Below are 7,637 nucleotides of genomic sequence, written 5' to 3'. Positions count from 1 at the left end.
TAGAGACTATTACTCTTGATCAAGCTGGTCTGGAACTCCTGAGGTCAAGCAATCCTCCCACCTCAGCCTCCCAGAGTGCAAGAATTATAGGCATGAGCCACCACATCCTGCCCCTTATTATAGTTCTTTAACAGCTTTCTTAGCAAGTTAGTTCCCTATAAAGAAAATAATAGTAATATTATTGAATTCTACAATGTACAGAGCACCTCGATTCACTTAATGCTTATGAGATGGAGTAGGTACTATTTTCTTTCCTTTTTTTTTTTGCAGTTTTTGGCCGGGGCTGGCTTTGAACCTGCCACCTCTGGCATATGGGGCTGGCTCCCTACTCCTTTGAGCCACAGGTGTGCCACCCTATTTTCTTTTTTTTTTTTAAGCTGTTTCCTGCTTAGCAGATAGAGCAGGTACTATTATGTCCCATTTCCCAGATGAGAAAGTTGATGCTATTCAGACCATAAGGGCAGAAACTATCGATGTTTATACTACCTACTGCCTTCAGTGCTTTAAATATTTGAATGCTTTACATCACTTACACAGCTTAAAGCCTCCTTTGCATAGGTGTCACGACCCCAAGCAGTTGGATTATTTTGCTTGGACTTTTTCTCAACCAAGCTAAATAGTCCCCCATGCCTCTATCCACTAAAATACTATATATCCAAATTATTGATGACAAGGACTCTTTCTGAACATTTTTGTGGCTACTTAAAGAAAAAAGACCTAATTATTATTATTTTAATAGGGAAGCTATATCTTCTAGGATTAAAATAATATACTCCAATGGCCCATGCCCAGTTATATGTTCTTAGATTGTCATTGGTCTTCTGGTAAAACAGAAAACCTATAGACAAATTCTAAAACAGCTATATTCTTTTCTTACTATTGGTGTAGTGTTGGTACAGATTTGATTTGAAATCCTTAAGACAGCATACTTTGTACATAAATAATCTGGATAACCAGTAGGTCAATAAGTTTGTTGCCCATGAGCTAACACTGAAGAAATGGAAAAAGGAAACCTGCAAAAATCCAGAGAGAAGATACATTTAATCCTTGAAGTCTTGGTTTGAAGTCTTTTATGCATTAGATCATCTAATTCTGGAAGAATAACAATGGTGGAGCATCTTTGTCTTTTTCCTCTAACAGGCTGCTGCCTCACAGGGGACATAAATTGTGCCATTTCTTCTGTTTGCAAGTGTCTAATGTTAGAACGCTCCAGAGTTTGGTCAGTGCTTGGACTCTTCAGTCTCTCTGCCTTGGTGAGTCATCCATTCGAGTAGTGTCAAATACCTTCTGCCCTGGCTCTCAAATTTGTACTTTCAGCCTGACCATTTTGCTGAATCATAGTCAACTAGAATCATGTACAACTAGATTATTAGGCTTCTCAAATTTAAGATTAACTAATGCTTATTTCCCTGCTCAGTCTTCTCTGAGTCCTCCCCTTCTAAGTACATGGCCCTTTCATTCACTTCGTTACTCAGAGCAAAATCACTGGGGTCATCCTTGACTTCTCTCTTTGTCTTCCATGCCTCATATCTGATTGATTAGAAGATGTTTTTGGCTCTAGCCTAAGAGTATGTTTTGAATTTATCTACTTTTTTTTTTCTTTTTTCATTGTTTTAAATTCAATCCAATGAATCTGACCACTTTTCACCACCTATATTAGTCTAAACTATTTCTCTTGTTTGGACTCCTGCAGCCTCCTAATTCATCTCCTTCTGTTCTTGCTGCTTTTTTATTCTTCACCCAGCAGCAGAGATTAACCGTTTAAAATGTGCATCAGGTCACATTGCTCTTGGATCCTATGGTTTTCTGTCATTGAATAAAATCCAGTTCTCAGTGAGGTCTATAGGCCTCTTCATGATCTAGACCCTGGCTTCCCATAGCCTCACCCTCTCTAGCCTCTTTGCTGTTAGTTGAAAACAGGCTCATGTCTATCCTGAGAATGTTCTTACTTGTTCTTTCTCCCTTCTGGAATGTTCTTACTCCTTCCCCATCTCCCAGATTTGCATGGTGAGCTTCTTTACATTGCTTAGGTCTCTGATCAAACTAAGGTCATTCCTGCCTACCCTATCCAAAATAACAAACTTTCTTCCCTCTCTATGGTGCTCTGCTTTACTGTCTCTCTTTTTTTTTTTAATTAAAAAATCAGATAAAATTTTTATACCATAAAATTTATCCTTCCAAAGTTTACAGTTTATGGGTTTTGGTTATTATGCATCTGTCATCACTATCTAATTCTAGAATGTCTTCATCACCCCAAAAAGAAACCCAATATCCACTAATAATTACTCCTCATCCCTCCAACTTCTGGAAACCACTCATATACTTTCTATCTCTATAGATTTGCCTATTCATTTCGTATAAGTGAAGTCATACAATATGTGCCCTTTTGTGCCTGGCCTTTTCACTTAGCATAGTATTCTCAAAGTTCATTTGTTTTTGTAGCATGTATCAGTGCATCTTTTTTTTTTTTTTTTTTTTTTGAGACAGAGCCTCAAGCTGTCACCCTGGGTAGAGTGCCATGGCTTCACTGCTCACAGCAACCTCCAACTCCTGGGCTCAAGCGAGTCCCCTGCCTCAGCCTCCCAAGTAGCTGGGACCACAGGCGCCCACCACAATGCCTGGCTATTTTTTGGTTGCAGCCATTATTGTTGTTTGGCGGGCCCGGGCTGGATTCGAACCTGCCACCTTAGGTGTATGTGGCTGGCGCCTTAGCCGCTTGAGGCACTGAGCTAGTGCACCGAGCCAGTGCATCATTTTTTTAATGTAGCCAAATATTCTATAGGTATACCACATTTTTGTTGATTTAGTTACATCACATTCATAAGTTGATGGGCATTTAGGTCGTTTCCACTTTGTGACTATTAATAATACTGCATGAACACTAGTGTACAAGTTTTTGTATAAACATGTTTTCAGTTCTTTTGGGGATATAGTTAGGAGTAGAATTGCTGAGTCACATTGGTAACTCCTTGTTTTACTTTTTGAGGCACATTGTCAAACTGTTTTCCAAAGCAGCTGCACTGTTTTACATTCCAAGGCAATATATGACAATTTCAGTTTTTCTCCCCAAACCTTGCTTTACTTCTCCTCAAAGCACTTGTCACTCCCTGACTTTATGTTCACTTATTATTGTCCGGTTCTTCCATTAGATGGCAAGTTCTGAGAAACGGGGCTTTTGTCTTGTTTGCTGCTGTACCACCAGCACCACACAGTGCCTGGCACATAGTAAAACACTCAGTAAATATCTGTTGAATCCATGAGCATACTACTCTAATCTTTATTCATGTAACCATTTCCTTTGATTTTCATTTTTCATTTTATTCAGTTACCAACTAATAAATGGACAATTTTACTTGCAAAAATTTTAAAATACCACAAAGCTAAATTCCCTTTGAACAGGACCACAATCCTCTTGCCCTTCTTTACTGATAATCTTTTGTAATGTATCCTTTGTTCTTGCATGTAACAGAGTTGGAAATGAGGAAAATACATAGCTTAGGCCTTTTTTTAAATAAAAATATTACGATGTAGGGATCATTTTACCATTCAATTATTTATTTAACAGTGCCTTGGAGATCTTTCCATGCCAGTATATGTAAATCTGCCTTTAAAGAAAACTGTTACGTAGTGTTTTGTGTAATATATATACAACAGTTTAGCCATTGCATTATTTTTCACAAACTGTTTTTGGAGTGACTAATTTTTGCAAAGCAACATTCTTTAAATTTTTTTATTTTTTATTTTATTTATTTATTTATTTATTATTTTATTTATTTATTTATTTATTTATTTTGAGACAGTCTCACTCTGTTGCCCTGGGGAGAGTATTGTGGTATTATGGTTCATAGCAACCTCCAACTCCTGGGTTCAAACAATCTTCTTGCCTCATCCTCCCAAGTAGCTGTGACTATGCATGGCTGGTTTTTCTATTTTTAGTAGAGGCAGGGTCACTTTTCCTCAGGCTGATCTTGAACTGCTAAGCTCAAGTGATCCACCTGCCTCAGCCTCCCAGAGTGTTAGGATAGTATGCCTGGCTCTTTAAATGTTTTTAAAATATATGATGCATATCATATTAGAGTATTCAAAGTAGCCACAAAAAAAACTTCCAGTCTTGATTTTTAGATTCAAGGAATAAAATCGATTCTCAAAACCTTATAAAACAAAATACATTTTTAGTGTCATAGTGATCAGCAGTTGTCAAACTCAGTTATAAATAGGGGGTTTCAATTCCTGCAGTTATAGAACTTTTTAGACACTTAGGTATTATACATACACGTGATAACAGTTATCCTTCTAGCCACTCTGAGGTACCCACTGAAGTAGCATTTTTTTCATCAGAACTCCCATAGCATGTAATGAGCCTGCAAGTCTTTGTGTCTCCATTTTCAAGTATGCTTCTCAGTTCTGTTTATTTTGATATATGCCTAAAGATATAAACTTGTCATCTCATGTTTCTACTAATACACATAACATTTTATTTAAAATTCTGATCATGGGCAGCACCTGTGGCTCAGTGAGTAGGGAGCCAGCCCTATATACCAAGGGTGATGGGTTCGAACCCAGCCCTGGCTAAACTGCAACAAAAAATAGCTGGGTGGTGTTGTGGGTGCCTGTGGTCCCAGCTACTCAGGAGGCTGAGGCAAGAGAATCACCTAAGCCCAAGAGCTGGAGGTTACTACGAGCTGTGATGCCACAGTACTCTACCAAGGGTGATAAAGTGAGACTCTGTCTCTATAAAAAATAAAAAATAAATAAATGAAATAAAATTCTGGTCATAAAATTTAGGTACAAACATTCTAGAATTCCAACTTTTATTTTTGGAACTGTGTCTATCAGTTAATGCTTATATAACTGTAGAAGTCACCACTTCTACATTATTTTAGAATTTTCAGTTTTTTCTCCATAAGTTGCACTTTCAAGTTTTCTTAATTAAATGGTCAGGATACACATTTGTGTAAAATAACTTAGAAGAAAAAAAAACCAAATTCCCAAACCTTTGTTTTACACTTACTGCTTCATTTCCAGTAGATGGCACCAAATATCCTTTGAAATACTTTATTATACTAATTCCTAGTTGATGTTGCTGGCTAACTGATAATTTCTTCCATTGCCAAGATTCAAAAATGGTCTGTGTGCTAGTCTACTTCTCTAAATTTTATATAACTTTTTTGGGAGGCGGAGTGAGCTAGAATTGTTGGTGTTGAAATTATTAATTTGTTATCTCTGACTCAGATTTCAACCTTTTCTTATATTTCTGTTTGTTTGTTTGTTTTTTGGCCGGGGCTGGGTTTGAACCCGCCACCTCCGGCATATGGGGCTGGTGCCCTACTCCTTTGACCCACAGGCGCCACCCCTTATTTTTGTTTTTTAAAAATCATGATTTTTAATCAGGGTGATTGTAGGGGCATCACAATGATATTGAAATAGGACTAGGTTAAAATAAAGAGTTTAGAGTAAGAGAAAAAAATAGAGATATGCCTAATATGAATAATAAAACCACAGAAAATATATAAAATTTAAAATTTTAAGGTAATGAAATCAAAGTATTTTTAGTATTATCAGTTTTAGTACTTTTGTAGAATTACGTTCATTTCATTATGATTTTCAACATGCAATTAAGAAATAACTTTTTTAAACTATCATATCCTCATTCTCATTTCTAATTTTATTATGTGCTTTGTCAAAAACCTTTACCTGCAATATATGTATTAGTGTTTTCATAAAGATTAAGGTTTTAGATCCAATCGACCATTAAATTTAACCAGAAAATGTGTTTCTTATATATCAAGCATGGTTTAACTACTTCTTCTACCTAACGTATTGACTTTAATTGGTTTGTGAATCATTAAAAAATACGCATTTAAAATTCCCCACCATAATTACATTTACACTTTTGTCTTTTCCCCCAGTATTTGAGTGTGGTTTGTGATTCAATCTGGAAGTGTTTCACTGCCTTGCCTTTTAGTACAACTACCACTAGGAGGATTGGTAGTTTGAGCTCTGAGTGAGACATAGTGATGTTCAATTCCATATCACACCTGGATGAATGACAAGGGAAGTCCTTTAGCCCCTCTGAGACTGTTTCTTCTTGTGCAAAATGTAGATAATTAATAACCTACCTCACAGGGTTATGTTGAGGATAAGACCTAATGTAGGTATAAGTTAGCTGACACATAGTTAACTATTACATATGGGCAACAAAAATAAACGTTTTAAAAAAGAAACGTGTACATGCTTCACTCTTCTGTTCTGGGGACTCTCATCAAGAGCTTTATTTCAGCTTCTAAAATTTGAAGATTTCAGTATATTAACAAACAGTGTAGCTTGGGTATCAAGATAGCTTCATTTCAAAAATCTCCATAGGTTTAGGGAGCAATCTTTTTTTTTTTCTTAAGTGGTAAGATAAGATTTTATTAGACAGAAAGGAATACGGAAGGAGTAAAAAGCACCAGAGCTTCTGGTAAAGGGGAAGACCCAAATCTGAGTATCCCGGGGAACAATCTTTAAATGTTATAAAGTTTAGATAGGTATACATAATCCATTAAGCATCCTTTTGGTACTGCCCCACGCACAAACACACTATCTTGGAAAAGGGAGTATTCTTTTGAATATTTTTATCTAGAATTTAAAGGAGAGGAAAGACTCTAAGAGATTTAGGTCACAGAATCTTGGGCTTAACGTCATTACGTAGGTACAGAAAGTTTCTGAACTTTTAAAAACCCATTCGCATGATAGAGCAATTCATTATGCCATCTCTTCCCGGGAGATGTTAATGCTGTGTTCTGCGGACTGATTCCAGCGCTTTCTGAGGAGAGGAAAAACGCTGGGCAGCGAGCATTTGACAGCGGCCAGGCTTTTCGACTCAGGCCCCAGCCACGTGGCGCCCGCCAGAGCTCTGGGCCCACCTGCCCCGCTCCGTCTTGAGGAGGATTCGCAGTGGGGCCCCAGGCCGCCGGAGTTCCGGGGATCCCAGAACCTCCGAGGCCGTAACCACCAGACCAAAGGCTATGGCCCGGAACCCGAGCAGGGTAGAGCACCCGGGCCATGCGAGGTGCCAGTCTTCCATTCCAGGGGCGCCTGGCGGATCCCCATAAGTTTTCCCCAGGGAAAACTAGGACTGGTTTTGGCAACAGGTCCTAGGCGGGGCAGGGTGGCGCTGAGCGTGGCAGCTGCGGGTGAATCAGCACCGCCCAGCGCCCGGCTGGCCCTCACAACCAATGCTAGACCTGAGGAGGAGTAGCCAGTCCGCCGACCATTAGCCACTTAGTGCTCACCGGGCCAGGAGAAAGGTGACATCATCGTAGCTGGGAGGCTTCCGAAGGATTCACCAATAGGAGACAGGCAAAGTGGCTTGCTTTTACAGCTCTTGGCCAATACTAACAAAGCAAAAGGGGGCCTGGTTGTCGGTATAGAACCAATGGAAAACAGGGAAGGAGCACGAGGCGGAGTTGCGAATCCTGTCACCAATTGGAAAGAGGGGGTGGATCCCGGGCCTTGTCAAGCGTGACCAACCAGCGAGAGGAGCGGACTTTGGTGGGCGGGGCCTTGATGCGCTACCCCAATCGCACAAGACTAGGGGCGGGGCATTCTTTGGGGTGCCCAATGAGGAACGCAGCCGGAGCGGGCCTGTCAAGTGA

The 7,637-nt window shown here is 39.3% G+C and overlaps 1 non-coding gene across 1 annotated transcript; it reads right to left on the bottom strand.

Moving 5' to 3' along the window:
* Nucleotides 1-812: 812 nt before the first annotated feature.
* Nucleotides 813-872, bottom strand: LOC111726510. Its single transcript, XR_002774273.1, has one exon. It is a non-coding gene; the product is annotated as a U7 small nuclear RNA (small nuclear RNA).
* Between the last annotated feature and the right edge of the window lie 6,765 nt (nucleotides 873-7,637).

This window comes from Otolemur garnettii, unplaced genomic scaffold (genome assembly GCF_000181295.1).
Source record: "Otolemur garnettii isolate 467f Iridium unplaced genomic scaffold, OtoGar3 scaffold00068, whole genome shotgun sequence".
Lineage (NCBI taxonomy): Eukaryota > Metazoa > Chordata > Mammalia > Primates > Galagidae > Otolemur > Otolemur garnettii.
This window is presented reverse-complemented; position numbering and strand designations above follow the sequence as displayed.